The 18,324-nt window shown below is 39.6% G+C and overlaps 1 protein-coding gene across 9 annotated transcripts in view; it reads right to left on the reverse strand.

Annotated features, from left to right (window-relative positions):
* The window catches only part of PALLD (palladin, cytoskeletal associated protein), a 382,518-nt gene that overhangs the window by 232,976 nt on the left and 131,218 nt on the right, over window positions 1–18,324 (reverse strand). The window contains exon 1 of one of the 9 annotated variants that reach the window (XM_070261400.1): window positions 8,198–8,328. The exons of 7 other annotated variants lie outside the window; for them this stretch is intronic. The gene's annotated coding sequence lies outside the window, so the exon portion shown is untranslated. Of the gene's footprint in view, window positions 1–8,197; window positions 8,329–18,324 lie in introns of those variants that run through there. One more of the 9 variants, XM_070261401.1, reaches the window with a different exon arrangement.

Raw genomic sequence — 18,324 nt, forward strand, 5'->3', positions numbered from 1 at the left:
GTTTCATGATTTGAAGGTTTTTGGTGAAACGGAGGGGTTGTCTATTTAGTGACTGCATTAAAAAATACTTCAAGAAGTGATGTAGAAAATTCTTTGATGAAAGGTGCAAGTAATTAATGGCTACTTCTTTGAAATATACTGGGATATAAGAGTGTTTCTAAGATTATCGATCCACGTTGGGTCTTTAAACGTACCATTGGATTTAGCACCTTGTCTTTATCACTACCTCGGTATTTAACCTTCCACATTCTATTGAAATTAGCTCTTCCTGTCCCTTTCTGTCCTACTAGAATGTAAGTTTTTCCAAAGTAGAAACCTCATCTTATTAACGTATTCCCTAAGTTAATAAGTGTGCTGGATGTTCCAGCACAATGTCTGGCATATGGAATGTATTAATCACGCCTTTTTATTTTCTGTATTTCTGATGCTTTGACATCTGGGGTCTTGCGGACCCTGGAGAGCCCACCCCTCCGAGGGCTGGCCAATTCTGAGAGAGAGTAAATGACTCTCCTTCAGCTCCTCCTTTCATATGAAAACTAACCAATCCAGAGCCACATCCCCACCACCTCCTCTATTGGCTCTCACATTTAAGGCCACTATTTCCTGGTCTAGTCAACCCAGAGCCAGGTAGCAGACAACTAGGGACAATCCCTTTGCCCCAGAGCCTGCTGAAATTATTCAGACTGGCCAATCCTAAATCGGCTTACCCTGCTTCACTCATCCCTTCCCATGGAAACCACAATGAAGCCTCTTGCCCAGGTTTTCCCCTCACTCCCTCTGCCTCCTGACTGACTCTGGTGCTTCCCCATGTGATTGTCACCTCCTGATCTGCCAGCTCAGCATACCTGAATAATAATAAAACCTACATTTTAAAACATTGAACTAATCAAAGAATATGCTTACAAACAAAGGATTGAACAAACAGCTTAAATAATACCTACCATAGTTTCTGCCTTAAGATGTAAATGGAGAGAAGTTTATCTCCTCTCACGTACTCAAACTGAAGTGTATTTAAAAAGTATGAAGTGAAAGGCAGAATAATCTACTTAAAGCATATATCAGAAGAGGAAATCAGCCTGTCCACTCTTTATATAGTAGATCAAAAACAAATCCCCAGGACCAGCCTGGTGGCGCAGCAGTTAAGTGCGCATGTTCGGCTTAGGCGGCCCGGGGTTCACCAGTTCGGATCCCGCGTGCGGACATAGCGCCACTTGGCAAGCCATGCTGTGGTAGGCGTCCCACATATAAAGTAGAGGAAGATGGGCACGGATGTTAGGTCAGGGCCAGGCTTCCTCAGCAAAAAGAGGAGGACTGGCGGCAGATGTTAGCTCAGGGCTAATCTTCCTCAAAACAAACAAACAAAAAAACACAAATCCTCTTCTTATCTAACCTAAGAGAACCTGGAGTTTTGACGTTTTGACACCACCGGGCAGATGGATGAGATGTGCTACAGTCATGTTTGTTTTGTTAAATTTCTTAAAGGTCATAATTTTATCAGTTTCCTGGCAAAGGATTCAAAATATTTACTATTCTTCATAGAAGAGGTAAAAGGCAGGTCTGCTGATTAAATTTTGACCTCCTAAAATATTTCCTACATTAACTTCTTAGGAGCAGCTTAGGCAAAGCAATACTGGTGTGACAAGCTAAAATGGAAAGCATATGAAACAGGATAAAGTACAGGTTTGGTAAATGCATGGCACAGGTTATGACACTGTCCCCTTTCCTTATCCTGTGGCCAACATCACTAACCAATCAGAATGTTCTCGCTAGTGAAATGGAATGTCTCAGAATCCTCAGCATGGCTATCTAGGCAGGCTCCAAAGCAAGTGAAGTTCAAGTCCGCAATGAAAACCATCCTCAACTTGGTCTCTTTCTAGAAAATACACTTTTGCTTCCCTCCAGATCCTGGAAGCTGTTTCTATTTATTGTGAGGAAAGAATAGAAGAGAGGGTTTGGTCGAGAGGAAGCATGTGGAATCAAGTAATGTGGCTGAGAGAGAGTCTACTTAGGTAAAATTCCACTTGAAGACCCACCCGGACCTTTTTTTCCTTCCATTTTAGTACTTGGAAGCCATTTATGTAGTGGAAGGACACTGGATAGCATATTGGAAAATTAAAATCCAATTATCTACGTCCCCATTCTCTACCTCTGATAAATTTCAACTTCAATCATACTTCTGATTTGCTACTATAAGGTGGTTTAATATGTAATACAATCTCATCGTTAGGAACAAAGAGATGATACAATATTTGGGAACAATGATAGTTCTTAAGGACTTATAGAAATTCAAATTAAGGGAAAGAGAATTAATATTTATTGAATGCCTATTATATGCTACATACTTTGTAAATATGGCCTTATTTTACTTCCCAACGGCCTTGTAAAGTAGTTGTCATTGTAGTTTCTAAATATAGGCAATTCTCATTTATCTACAGAAATGAAAAAGAACATGAACAATTAAATCCAGATAAGCTTCAAAATTTCTTTTTCCTCAATACTTTTAGCTTCATCTTTCATCAAACGTTTGACTATGGATATAAACAAATTTTAACAAAGTTTACTGATTCTTCGTCTCTAATCTCTGGCGGAGCTGCTAAGCGGCTATGTAACTGCCATGCAACAGGGAGCTGAGAAACAAACCTGGAAAAATTACCATGTTTGGCAAATTCCCGTTTAAAAGAACTAAGATTTGCTAATATAGGAGTAAGACAGTTGAGGCTGGTTGTCAGATTCCAAGGCCATAAACATGGTATAAAAAGAACCTTTCATTAAGTGGAAATAAAATGTAAAAGGATTAGGAGATACAGTCATATTCACACATTCATTCATTAATCAATCATTTATGTGTTCATCTACCAAGGGCCCTACTGTGCTTCAACTGCGATCCAGGAACTGACTGGGGGTACAGATGTCAGCTGAACTGGGTTTCTTATTTTCTGGGGCTAGCAGTGGGGGATAACAGAGAAGAATACCCAATTATGGACACAAGGAAATGCTGAAAACACTTCATCTAATGAACTTACATTCTTCTATCACGTTCTGCTTCAAAAATCTTTAAAAATTGGCTATAGTTTCATACTTATAGATTGTTTGCTTTGGATAGAATACTTAGATTGAAATCAACTTATTAGAGAGGGGATAATGTTGATGGACTTCATGAGTCTTGAATTTTTCCTTTTTATTAATAAAGGATTATAACACAGAAAAAATGTATAGTATTTAAAGCTCTGTACGATGGCACATTTCTTTATATTATTCTGCTGGGATTTTGATATCAACATTGTTTATATATGTATGTGTATATATATATATATATATATATATATACACACACACACACACATCTTCTTGTTGTATAATGTCTTTTTTCCTTAGGATTTTTCAAACATTTCAGCTTAAAAATGAGATGGTGCCAAAAATTAATGGATCATATTATGGCACCAGCAGGATGTGGTAGGACTGAAATTCAAGGTGTCTTACGTAGAAAAGTTCAATATTTAATTGTTCACTTTCTATATTTCAAGGTAAGGTTAAACGTAACCGCTGGCCTGGTCCAAGTCCGATTGCTGGAGGACAGCAGCCGCATCAGACTGCAGTCCTAGGATCCGTTTGGTTAGGGACCGAAAGGGGTCAAAAGGAGAACTGAAACCAGGGGGATTGCAGCTGCTTCAGAGCAACTGGCTGTCTCTGAAACCACCAATCGCTTCCATTCCTGGGCAGTGTAAGAAAACTTTAAAATCTACCTCCGTGATACGGCCTTTTTTTTTCTTTCCTTCTCTTACAACCCTGGCAACTGGCAGTGGGGCTCAGAACTGCATACTAGAGCCTGGATATGCATCTGGGAAAGCTCAGAACACTCTGGCTCTCCAAGATAGGGCTATATTGTTGATTTTTATGAGAATAAATTTAACCACTAAATGAGCGGAACTAACAAATCCAATGGCAAAGTATAATAAATACATCCCAGCACAGGACACTAATAGTTTATGTTAAAAAATATCCACATATGGCACAGCTTGGCTTACAAGTTGACTAGCAATATCTATTCTAATACCAACACTTAAAAGAAATAAAGATTTTATGACTAACAGTTTCTTTTGGTATCTTTATTTTGGGGAACTACAAATACATATCACAAAAATTTTCTGAACCCTGTATTTTAAACAAGTGGCTTATAAAATGAACAAATCTGACTTATAAAACTTATAGAGCTTCATCAATGAATCTTGGCAAATACTCTCCAACTCTGCTAAAGAAAATGGTAAATCTCAAGAGTTACTTAATAAGAACAATGAGGTGCTTATTAAATAAAAACCTTTAAAAACAGTTGAGTTTTTCTTTTCTCTTGTAGGTCAGTTTTCTTATGCTCATGGGGAAACAAAGTCACATTGAAAGATGTCTATTTTTGCTTCACAACTCCACTGATTTGTACTTCCTAGAAAAATTTATCTTCAAAGGGATGTCAATAATGATTGCATGATGGCAAAGTTAGCCCACAGCCGCTGCCTCCTCCTAAAGTACAAACAGCCACTTGGCTTCAAGGAAGAACATGCTTGAAGAAAACTAAAGGAACCAATTTCCTTAATGCTATTATAATGGAAATATAGGAAAAACCCCAGAGACATCAGTGATTCAGCAATGGTTTTATTTTCCAGCTGTTCCTTTCTCCCAAAGGAATGGCAGTGCTCCACCGTGGACTGGAGAGCCACCAAAACAAAACTGTCAACTTACGCCCAAGATGAATTTTGTTTATGCCTAAGCTCAAAGTCAGGCCATCTGTAAATATAGCATTTCATACATCCTCAATTAAACACCAATTAATTTTTATGGAGTATTTTTTTGTCTTATCACCAAAGACTTCTTAATTTTTCACACGTGTTCACATTAACCACAAGACACACCATGTTTATTCTGTCATGTGGATTTATAGGCAGACCAAGCGAAATTGGTCCTTGTCTAAATTTACTGTGGCTATAATTTCATGACTTCTTAGCTTGAAGGCAATAGTTAAATTTGTGTGGACAACAGATGTACTTTAACCTTATGGTCCAAAAGAGACCAATAAATGGATTGACCTTTTGAAATTCAAAGCCCAGGAAACGATAAAATGGATTTTGAACCCAAACCAGATTCCTATCTAACAATTCTTTCCTCTAATAATCATTTTATCTCCTAAGAAAGAAAGACAAAACAGAGCGAGGGAAAAAAAGCAGCCCAGATAAAACTAAACCTCCAAAATGATTTTATCTTGTTTTGTTTTGACCATGAGAGGTAGCTTCATGTGTGGACACTATGAGCATGCAGATACTTAATCACTATCCCTAAAAAATAACTATGAAAGTAGGCAGGTGGACTCTATACCAACTAATTTATGCTGCCAGAAGCTGTTAAACTCTTACATTGCTTCTAATACTTTCTACATTGATGGTGTGGTAGAAGGGACCCAGGACTGGGAATCAGCAGTCTGGGGTTCTCGATTTTGCCTGGTCCCTTGACCAACGAAACGGAATGTAATCCAGTCATTCTCTCTTTGGGAGCTTAAGATTCCTTACTTGTGAGATGTGAGGAATGAGGTAGACCACTGTTTCCTCAAATGTGTCCCAAGAAACTAGTTCTGCAGCGAGTTGACAGACACCACTGAAAAAGGGTTCAAATAGGTTTATGGAGCACTGGGTTAAACGAAGTCAAACATTTGTCTCTACTACAGAACCTTCTAGAACTTTGTGCCAATATACCGTGAATTTCCAAGAAAGAAAAATGGCAGGTATCATTCTCAATCTTACTTGACCATGGAACACATGTTTAAGAATCACGTTGAAGGATTAGTGTTATGTGGAACCCGTTTTAGAAAACATGGGGTTGAATTATCACTAAGATCCCATCTAACTCTATGATAGTGACATTTAATATCTGGCTGACCTTTTATAACCACCTCTTCCAGTGCTCATGACAGACATCAGTGATGGGGCAAAGCCCTCTTTCCCACTGGCCCTAGACGTGGTTTCAGAGTCCTTTTCAAATGGTGCTCCGGGCATCCACTACCAATTGGTCGGAGTTGACACCTCAGGTGAAACATATTTGCCATGACTGATTTAACAGTCTACATTTAAATATTATTTTCTTAGACAGGAGTCAATGTGAAATGCTGATTGCTAACCTCCTATCTATTCTTGACGGTTAACTGTAAGAATTTATTATTATTTTTGGGAGGGTACAAGCTGCCATTTTGCCATGGCCCATGAAACTACCGGGTTTTTGTTTCCCTCTTTGCAAAATGCTCCAGATGACAATATAATGTCCAAGTTAGGACATTTATGAAAGTGAAATAGCCTACCCTTAAAAAAAAAAATCACAGGAATAAATGGGACTGTGCCAGGCAAACCACGACGTGCGGTCGTCCTACTAATACTTCACTGCAAGAGCCACTGGAAAATGTGATTTGGGCTTTAGTGGCTATTTTAACTGTGCAAATGCAATTCATTCCCAGGAGTAGACGAAAGTAAATTTCACAGTATATGAGCGAAAAAATGGTTCCCAACCCTCCTGTCACTCATTCACAAATTCTCAAGTTACACCTGTTAGTTAAAAAAATAGATTCATCTTCACCAATCCTCTATGCAAGCACAAAAATAAGTCAGCATGACCTGACAAGTCACACTTCAAAGTCACCTATATTGTGAAAATTTGTACTGACTGTTTCCAACTCTTCAAAGCGTTGGGGGAAGAATGGATTATACAGAGAGCCTGAGAATGAGAAACTGCAGACATAAAACGGCTAGGGTGCACAGTCAGCTATTTTCCTTCCACAGTTATGGCAGGTAATTATTAGCTATTGTTGTAACTTGGATGACATTCCAAAGGGGATAAAATGCGAGATGTTTCATTAGACAATGCTGTCAGTCTCCTATGCTTTTGGAGCTTGTCCATTGTGACACAACCATTACCTCAGAATTATGGAACCCAACAGGACTAAAACCAAAGTACAGAATGGGGTAACAGGGCCTCTTGGTATCTTCAACTCCATACAATTACAGAAACCCATGTAAAACTGCTCATGCATGGACCCCTAGAAAGCCCCGTAGTAATTTCTTTGCATTTGACAAGCAATTGCATCGAATACAACTTGTTCCTCAGCCGTGGAACATCTTTCCCCAAAGGCAAAGCACAGGGGATATCATCTACAATTTTTCCTAGTTTATTAGTCCCTCAGTCTCTTGCCTTAATCATGCTGCCAGCTAATCATGATTAGGGCTAAGGGAGGAGGAAATGAAATGGAAGTGAGGATAGAGAATGAGGGGAAAATAGCTCTCTTTCTGAAAAAGCTGAAACTTTAGAATTCAAAGGGCTTTGCCTCTCCATCTTTCGTCTCCTCTCCAAAGGAGCCTTCAGCGAACACTGTGCTGGTTGTGGCCCCATTAGCTGAGCCAAGCTCAGCTGCTCTGGGCAAGGAGGGCAGCTTCGGCCTCTCAGATCTGGTGGATATTCTGACTAAGGCTAAGGGAGAGCTCGCTGGCCTCCTCGCACAGTGTTCTGGCTCTAGTCGAGTCTAATGACGTTCAAATGTGGCTAGTATGGTCTCTGAGGAACCACAAAACACGCACCGAAAACAGAATGAGAGTGTGAGCAACGTTAAGCTGTACACTGGCCCCGTCAGTCAGTAATTGTATGTACAGAAATGTGTTTTCTTTCTTTTTTCAGGTTAAGGCTTTCCCAGCTAACTCATGTCAAAGCCACTCCCTTTCTTGAATGCTTTTCCCTGTTCTTATTTTGTGTTCCTTCTAGAAGTCCACATTTCAAAGCCAGCTTTCCAAGGAGAGCTATAATAAATGAGGTATCCACTGAGAAGGGAACTCTTTTAATTAGATAATAAAAAGTTGGGTGTAGAAGGAACTATATCACTGGCAGGTAGCACTCATGTGCCCTGCACCTATCCTATCAAGTCAATAGGAATGTCTTCAAAAATGTTCAGCAACATTTTATACCCACGCACTCAGGCACACACACACAACCACACCATGTACCTATTTACACAGAAACCCGGATTAAACACCTGACACGCTCCTTGAATCGAGTTCTGAAGGAGTCCCAAACACTCTGCAAATACTACTTTGCAACTATGTTTCTGATTCCAGCCACACAGGTAAGTCTGTAAACAGATCTGGCCTCCCCTTCCCAACAATTTGGATCAAATACCTACTTTTGAATTTGCAGAAAAGTGAGCCATTTCCCAAGAACGCTGCCTCCACGGCTTCCCCTCAGATCCTGGGTGTGTGGAGCTGCGGCTGGAGCAGGGAGGGGCCGCAGGTGTATGAGCAAGAGCAGGAAGTCAGGACTAATTATACCTTGTTTTATTTGGCTATTTGAATAACGAATAAAATGGCATGTTTCATTTCAGTTGGTTTTTCAGAGCAAATTACCTAGGGCTGACATTTCATTCCAACAGACTCATTTTTTTTGAAGTGTTAAATGAATGGTATGATCAGATATAGACTTACATCTTTTTCTTTGAAGAATATGAATTTCATGATGAAAAACCTCTCCTTTCTGATGACAATTAGAGTCCCCACCACCTGGCTAGCTTCCATCATTTAGTGCTTATATCCTGCATGCCCCAAAGCTACCATGATGGCACAATACACAACTTGTAAAGATTGGCTTCAGAAAGCACTTAAAGACTTGGCAAAAGACAAAACAAAAAACTCTAAAACTATTATGGGGGGGGCAAGGCTTTTAGCATACGATATTTACTAGTTACAGGAAATTATAATAGTTCCTTTGCTTGCATAGCAGATAAAAATGTGGGGTTGTTTGTATTTAAAAATATCGCTGTTGATAATGGCTACGTGTGTTTGCTGTACAGGAAAAGAACAATATACTCAAAATTTGTCTTGTGGAACAGGATTCTAATTCTCAGAGCCCAATATGTATATATCAGAAGACCTGGATAATATGATCTCCGCCTCAGCCACACCTCTTTGGGGCTCCTAAGAATTGCTTGTGACAAGGAAGAGTGGCCAACAGCTCACTCTATCCTTCCAAGCCTTTGTATATTATGAGAAAGTCTTTCCTCACTATCTTATCATTCTAGCAATTTCTATATGTTGGGGAAATATAAAAATTACTCTGTGCTAGAAAAAGGTGGAGAGGTCTGTGCCATGTGTCAATGTGGTTTCACACTCATGTCTTTTCTCAATTCTTTTGGGCAAGAATTATCATTGTCTCCCTCTGATTTTAATGTTTCATGGGTCCACAGTTTTTCCAGGTTATTCAAAGTTGGGATTAAAAATACTTGTCTGGGTACCATACTAGGTCAATTGTGAAGGATCTAAAAGAATTCCCTGAGGTTTCTTACAGCTAAAATTACTCCATAAGCCCAAAGATGGAATAGACTGGAATGAGTTAGTGAGTTCCTCGTCACTAGGTATACTGAAGATGGAGGAACAATTGGAAGGGATCTTGTAGAGAGAATTCAAGAACTAGATGGATAATTGATTGCGAGACTATGATGACTGGTGCTATAATCTTTCTTTTGGCAAACAACTGACAGCTAATGCATGAAAGTGGGGCAAAGCATCCAACGCCCGGTGCACTGAATACTAAAGAATGGCATAATCTTCTTAATTATGATGCATTTACTAGATTAGCCTAATTTAATCAAGATAACTCTTGAGATTTCCAGGAGCTTTATAATTAGGATGGTTTATTGGGGATGCGTTAGCTGTTAAACGGAGCTTATATCTAGCACACAAAATGCTATAATGTTCCCATGTTTGTAAACAGTTTGCATCACAAAATATATATTTTAAAACTATTTCACACCTTGTACAAAAACCTGGGTCAATATGTGACATTAGAGTATTTTCTATATAAGAAAGGCTTTCTAAATTTAGTCATATTCATTATTAATTTGCTTTGTATTAATGTTTCCAAGTTTTCTTTGCCGAGGTTCGCTGATATAAAACCTCTAACTTTAAACATGTTTGTGTTATGAAATCACATACTAAAATTCAAATCCAATGAGGTGTAATTTAACTTTTCAAAAGCACATTTTAGAGCTTTCAAGAGATTTAAAATTTTCTGTCATTTAACTAAGGAATAATTTTCATGAAACTTATTTTGCAAATGTATTTTGATAGTTTCCTGAATAGCCTACTCTTTCCCCCAATTTTTGATATCACTTCTTATTTTTCAACATTCTTCTTGGAGAACAATCACATACCACCCAAAACGTGAAGAAAATGCATGATTTCTTCTTGTGTTTGGCACATCCATAAAAGCATCTGTTGGGACCGAAAAACACCGTTCTCTACAGAAGGGACGCCCTGCCATGGTCGCGCTGTGTGCGTCTTCAGAAGCCACATCTGCACTCTGAACATTTCAAGCCTCAGAACCAAACTTCCAGAGAGGGTGCCAACCTTCCAGCTTCTGCACAGGGTTCCAAATGTCTCTGTCCCATCAGACATAGTCCTTTCTCAGGGTTGAGAAATAATAATCATAAAAAAACTAAAGGCAAACCAGCTCTTTAGCTGCTTGTGCAGAATCACTACTTTTAGCTATTTACTTTCGTTCAAAAGTCACTCTCCTGAATAAGGTGCAAAATGTGTATTTTTGCTCTATATACATAATATGCAGATATTCATAATCATGATCTCCCATGTTTTGAATTTACCCTCATGTCACTGAGGAGCAGGAGAAATTCCTCCCTCTTCCCTCACCTCTACTTCCTGTAAAGCATCATCACGATTTCTAAGTGCCTAAGAACTAAAGTACTTAATTGCTCTAAAACTCTGGTAGGATTAGAAAGAGATTTTCTGGCCAGTGACTATAGAGTTAATGTTAGACATTACAAAGAAACTGTTACATCTGTTGCCAGGTCATTTACTGCAATGTTAAAAGCTAAAAGAATGAGTTTGCCCAACACTCTAGAGCCTAGTAATGTAATTGTAACCAGTATACTGAGGAGATGGAGGGGGTGGTCTCTTAACATGGCTTTAGAAGTGATTTATTGATCCCTGCACAATAATTTTTCAGCAATTCACATAACCAGAATTTGTAGATTTATTCCTAACTTCAGGAAAAATTGACTTCACTCTTGAACCCTCTGCCTTCTTGCATCAATCTTTGAATTACAATTAACTAAGTTACATCATGATCCTGAAAAGGCATGCTCCGCCCGCCCCCCATGGAGGCCAGGACCTGGTTTTCCAAAGTTTGGATCATATCACTTCATCTTTAGAAAGCCGTCTGTAAGTACATTTATATCTTTAGCAAATAATATCATCAGAATGTACATAATTTCCAAGAGGGAGGAAAGAAAGGGATATTCAGAAAGCATTGTTGTACTTTGTAATATTATTATACACATACGGTCTGTGTAGGGTATGTAGGCTTCTTTGTGGAGGTGGTGGTGGAGGATGGGTGGAGGAGTTTTCCACCTGGGAGCTCTATGAACATGCAGAAGGAAAACGAAAACATTTCAAATATAAGGCAACAATCCTATATATTGAAAATTGCTGTAACCTAATATGGAAATACGAATTGGTGTAACCCTTTAAGAAGAGAATTTGGCAATGCTAACATTTAGAATATATATGCATTGGACCCAGCAGTTTCATTTCTAGGAAGTTACGCTTTGGTATCCTCACACAAGGGCACAAGGACATATGAAATACCTATGTACAAGGATATTCATTTTAGCATTTTTTAAAGTAATAGGAAAACATTCATCTTGCTCTAAATGTCCACCAAAGAAGAAATATCAATTCAATTATGGTATCCCATACAATGAAATACTATGCAGTCTTTAAAAATAATGTTAGATGAAGCTGTCAAAAATACATTGTCCAGTAAAACCACAACAGTACAGAATGGAAAAGCAGACTTCTGGAGGCTTAGAGGAGAAACTTGTAACTTAAGTTATGGGACTGAGGCTGAAGGAAGATAGAGAACTTTCACTTTTCATTTTATAGCTTTCTGTATTTTTTTTTTACCATAAACAAATATTACTTTATGTACGTTCAACTTATTAAAAATGTACAAAAAGGAAACCTGAAGCAAAACATGATAATATTGAAATACCCAATCTATGCAACATTTTAAAAGTTGAAAAGAAATATATACTTTTTAGGGCAATTATCTTCTATTAAGGGACACCTGCATTATCATTCCATCTTCTAGTAACTACTGTGGTCTTTTAACCCATATTTTATTTGTACTCATCTCTTAAGGCTGTTAGGAGGATTAAACAAAGTAATGCATGTCTAACCTTTGATACGAGGCTTGATACATTTTATGCAAAATGGGCAGCCAGCTCTTATAATTTCTTACAAAAGCTAAGGGAAGAATTCATTGTCAGAGGCATGGAAAGCAAATTAAGAAAGTCTCTGACTTTGCATGAATGCAATTAAATACTAGTCTTCTACTTTTGCTCCACTATGCCTTGGTGTTATATTAATATGTTTGTAACATTTGCCTTTGTTCTTTTATCTGTCCATGAAGCTTCCCACAGCTATAAGGACCATTGCATGCTTTCTAAAAACATGGTCACAATAAGAATTAAGTTGATTTGAATAAAGAAAACAAATGTGAGCATATTGTCCTATACACTTAAGTAGATTGTCCTACAACTAGATCTACTGATGCAAAGACATGCTAAAAAGAATTCACACCAGCCAGGGATTATGTCATCTTGCTTCAGATAGTGGGTAAAAAATAACACAGTGTATCATAAATGAGTATCTGTAGAATGTGACATGTTAGGGTTGTATTCTGTTGTGTTTCCTTAACGACCAAGCAATAGCTTATAGGAAAATTCTTGGCTCCACCAAGTCAACGTCCCAAGAACAGGATGCCTTTTAATCATGAAGTGATTCTTGCAGAGGTCAAAGAAATCTGAGCTCCATCCCCCAAGCGCCCTTTGGTTGGATCTTGAAAATCTCACTGGGAGAGAAGAGAGAAGCTAATTATGAAGCAAAATGAAGACCTGGCTACATAGGAGGAGAAGACAACGCACCTACTTACTGCAGGTTTACACCAGCGAGGGTGAGTGCAGGGGAGAGAGACAAGGACTTAAACTATCACAGAAAGAAAATAATTTCAGAGAGGGCAATGTCATGAAGAAAACAAAACACAGTAGGAGAGTGACTGGGGCTACGTTAGGTGGGGTGGCTGTGGAAGCCAGTGAGGTCATTTCATGCTACAACAGTACATACAGTGTTTTTCACCAAGTTTGTATAAGAATAAAGATATCCGCACATAAAAAGGGCATTCATGAAGAGACCTTGAAAGCAGATGCTTGACGCAAAAGTGTTCAGGCCAAGAGCTTCTCTACTGCTGAGCACCACATCACCACGGCCAAAGCGGTTCCTTCCCCTTCTTGGATTTATTGGGACTAATGGTGACTCTCACCTCCTAGGCAAATAGAAGTCACACTTTCTTTCCTGACAGCATTGTCTCATATTAATTTATACCCACAAGGACCCAAAAACTTTCATTTTTGACTTAATCTAGAATTCAAGTCTGTTTCTACAGTGAAATGGCCCGTTTTCTCCCTCTCTTATAGATTTTTAATTTTTCTCTCTAAAGCTGTAAAATAGCTGTTCCTAACGAATATGGACAGACTTCAAAGTTGAAGCTGCTATGATTACATCGTGAGCATTTCTCCAGCAGCCACGGCAGCCTGCTCAGCACTCTCCTTTGTCTGAAACGTGGGGAGGGCCCTGGTGAATCGGAGAGCAGAAGGAAAGCAGCTTATGGGATTGTTGGGTAAGAGCTGCCCCTGGGACTCTGGAGCACATTAGCTCTTTATGAGAAGCAGACAAACCAGAACACCGGAGAGAGTTCATGTCGAGTCACCTTCAGAATCTGTCAAGAACCCCAGAGAATGACCTCAGAGCACTGCAAGGGGGAAGGGAAAAAAGGAGAAATGATGAGCCTTGTTCTAAGTATACAATCTGAATAAATAAGGAAAATGTGCAATTCTTTTTTTAAAATAAGTGTTAAATGCATGGGAGGTCTTTAAAGTGAGGGGTGCGCTGTAACAGAGTGATTACATGGAGGGGGCTCTGAAAACCTGCCAGAGCTTTTTTCGCAAGGACTTTTGATGGCACATGCTCCCCCACCCCCACCCCTTCTTGAAGAGGTGCTGTCACACCCTGGCTTGTTGTTATCAGGATCTACTGTTACGATCTGTCTTTCTGGCAGCCTTAGAAACATCTTTTTCTGTAAATATTTTAATAATCCTGAACTCTGAAGAAAAAGACATGAACAAGAAAAATATATTCCATTGTAATAAGTGAGCCAGACAATTTTTTATCTATTTTGTATTGCAGTCAATACAGTCAGCCAAAGCTTTCTGAAGAACTTAACTAAGCTAACCAGATCCTTTTAAAATTTTAAATGTCAGAGAAAACATTTTAATTCTAATGTTTACACTTTCAAGACTTCTAGGTTTAAAAAGCTCCTGAAATGTTCAATTCTCTTCCTATCTGATGATTAGTGCAGCACTGTTGAAGCTGGTTGAAGAAGGGAAGGCAAGCCAGATAGAAGTAATACTATTTTTTCTTCTGAGTGGTGATTTTTCAATTTTCTTTTTTCTTCCCCAAACTATTTTTGCCATGCAAATTGAGAGGGCAGGCTATGTTTTCATAATATTTTATGCATATTTTTATGCGCCATTAACATAAATATCTTAAATTTTTTAATAGTTTTGAGGGTTGAGATCCTAGCATATTTATACCATTATGTGGAGAAGTTATCTGTACTTTTAGATTGCATTGTTACAAGAAAAGTATAAATAAAGTTTACATGTCACGGAGTGCTATATTCTTGAATGATGAGACTTACATAGCTATTATCCTGATCTTCTGAGACTTTATAACATAAGACATCATGGCTAAGATACTATTTATTTTGTAGCAAAGAGAAATAGGCTGTTTCTACAGTCATTGCTTGGAGCCATGGAAATGAATCTTATGCCACTGATATCAAGGGGAAACGAGAGGCCTTAAACTACATAGTGGCGGTGGGCCAGATTTTGATTCATTCTTGGAAGCCTCATATACACCATTTCACAAGTGATACCTGGAGACCACTTTAAGTATATTTCATGTTGGTGTTAGGATTGGTTCTGGAGAGAAGAATGTTTCAGGGGTGGGTGGTAAAGTTGTAAATAGGGACTGATGGACTGCTATCTCCAAAATTACAGAGCCATGTGCTCTCCACACTTGTCAAAGCTTGACAACAAAGCCCTGGGCTGGGCCCAGAGTGAGACTGGAGCCCTGCTGTTGACGCAGATGGCTGTTGACTCCAAAGTCATCTGCACTGCACCAAAGAGAATTCACCACCAGCATTCTGCTTGGTGGCTTCTCACTGAGAATACCACCTCCCAGCTCTCGGCAAGGGAGCCCCCTGGGAATGTGATACAGGAGGAGGACAGGGCAGGCACAGCATCCAGCATGGGACCTTGGCCCTTCTTCTTCTGAGGTCTGTGTGGGAAAGTTGGGCTGCCTGTAGTCAGGAAGAGGTTCTGGATGGCCTGGGATCTGCTCAGGTGAAGCTACATGCTGCCGTCCCTTGAACAGCAGCCAGGAGACCACTTTGTCACCTGGTGATGAAGTTGGCTGCCTGCCCCAGGTTCTTCTTAGAATAGCAAATAACATACAAGGCCCAGCATCCCTGTGAGGTCGTCTCCTACTTTTTAATAATTCCTTGTATTTATTTAGTGCCTTTTTCCTCTCCCAAGAGCTAGCTGTAGGAGTTTTCCATATGTTACTTCAATAATCCTCATTACGGCCCCGTGCCTGTGCTGGTTAGAGAACAGTGCTAATGGGGCCAAGGTCAGCACTCAGCCTCTCACGAGCCCCCTGTGAGCAGCCCCATTTGCACTGAGAAAACCAGTTTCATGGCCTCACTCCGCACAGCTAACCATAACCAATTATTTTAAAAAGCTTACACGAGGCCACCAAGATAATAGGCAGTAATAGTAATAATGGCAGCTAATATTTAATGAGTGCTCACTCTGTGTCAGGTATCTTCTAAAGTGCTTGTCATATATTAATTAATTCAGCTCTCCCAAAAACTCCATGAGAGGCACTATTGTTAGACCCATTTTAGAGAAGAGGAAACTGAGGCCTAGAGAGGCGAAGTAACTTGCCACGGTCACACAGAAAAGGACTAAGCAGGGATTTCCACCCCACCTGTCTGCTTCAAGGAATCAAACTCTCAACCGCTACTCAGTACTGCTCCCCTATAAGCAGCACCATGGATGGCACAATTCAGTACACAAATTCCTTATCACATCTGGATATTAAGCACAACTTACGAACACAGAGTACCAGGTAGGGCGTTGAGGAGAGGGATGCAGTTAACATTTAAAGGGCCCTACTAACAATACACATCAGATGCTGTGCATACATACCATAGGCAGCATCTCATTTAATCTCTACAGCAAAACTTAAAGGCAGGTACCATTGCCTCCATTTTACAGAACAGGATACTGAGGGTCAGGGAGGTTCAGAAATTTGAATATTGATATTTAGTGGAAGAGCCACCTCTGGTGGTCTAGTGGTTAAGATTCGGCACTCTCACCACTGCGGCCCAGGTTCATTTCCCAGTCAGGGAACCACATCACCACCTGCCAGTTGTCATACTGTGGCGGCTGTGTGTTGCTGTGATGCTGAAAGCTAGGCCACTGGTACTTCAAATACCAGCACGATCACTCATGGTGGACAGGCTTCAGCAGAGTTTCCAGACTAAGACAGACTAGGAAGGAGGACCTGGCCAGCCACTTCCAAAAAAATTGGCCATGAAAACCCTACGAATAGCAGCAGAGCACTGTCTGATATAGCACTGGAAGGTGGGAGGATGGCGCAAAAAGACCGGGTAGGGTTTGGCTCTGCTGTACATAGAGTCACTAGGAGTCAGATCCACTGGATGGCACTAACAACGAATTTAGTGGAAGAGCCAGAATTAGAAAAGAAATCTGTTTCGAATGCGGATGCTATTTTCATGAAACTTCAGATGACACTCCTAATTTAGTTAAAGGAAATCCTATATATGTGAAAAAGAAATAGAAGTTTAGAGGAGATGAAGAGAATTACCATGAGCAATGGTGTCCAGGATTAGAACCACACTTTTGGACTTCCATCGCTGTGTCTTCTTTCCTACAACTACCATTGGCTGCTTCTTTTAGTCGTCCTCAAATACCATGGTCAAGTAGAAACGAAATGAATCCCTAAGGGCACAGAGGCAATGCTGGGTGATGGGAGAGAACAGGACATTATTTACCAGGAAAACAGGGATACCAGAACCTACCTTATTTGTTTATTGAGAGGATTCAATGATATAGCCTATCTAAACCCTTGGGACAAAGTCAATGCTCAACAAATGTTTAAAAGCTATCAATATCTGAAGAGCTCCTGTCTGTCATTTGTAGCATATGGGAGTAATTACTTAACCATTTCCCTCTCTGGAGGCACCAATGGTTTTGAAAGAAGAATGGCCCCCAGAAAGTATGGGCTCTGGTGTCAGCCACACAGAGGTTAGAACCCTGACTCTGTCATTTCCTCCATGAACTCAGGCAAGTTACTTCGCCTCTCTGAGTTTCAGTTCCGAATCTGGAAAACAGCAATAGTATAGGTACCCATGTCATAGGATTATGAGATTAAAGGCGAAAATAAATGTAAAGAGGCTCCCAATCAGAGCTTAGCAAAAACTAATTATTATTACTAAAGTAAAGATCTTCATGAGAAGCTGAAATGTAGAACTCTACTTATATTTCCCAGTTTTCACGAGATCAGCCGCATTCTCTAAATGGGCATTTACTTGTGTTGTCACTCTGCTGCTTCAGACACTTAACCAGTCTGCTTTCCTCAAAGTGTTCATTAGTGGAAGGAAATTTTGCTTTTTCAGCAGATAAAGTTTCAAAGTGCGTTGGTAGGACGTGTTGGGGGCCTTGATTAATGGCTCAGCAGATACTCATATTGGTAGTAATAACTAGCACATGTGTATTGGAAATTGGACACGGTATATTGTGGGCTCACATTATGATAAACAGCAGCAAGATCTTAAACAGGGACATCTTGGCTAGTGCACTGTGATAACTGTTAACACTAGAAATGCCAGTTTCTGGATTGCAAGTTCCTCATAGCTTAAATATCAAAACCAAAAGAAAGAAATGCCCCAAATTGTTTCCTGTGTATTACCGTCAAGTCAGACAGTGTGATCTGGATACGAATTCCACCCGAAAGCAATACCTCCTCTGTGGTTAGCAAACCAGACTGCTTTTCCTTTTTAGTTTAACTTGACCTAATTAGGGATAAGGTA

Source organism: Equus caballus, chromosome 2 (assembly GCF_041296265.1).
Source record: "Equus caballus isolate H_3958 breed thoroughbred chromosome 2, TB-T2T, whole genome shotgun sequence".
Lineage (NCBI taxonomy): Eukaryota > Metazoa > Chordata > Mammalia > Perissodactyla > Equidae > Equus > Equus caballus.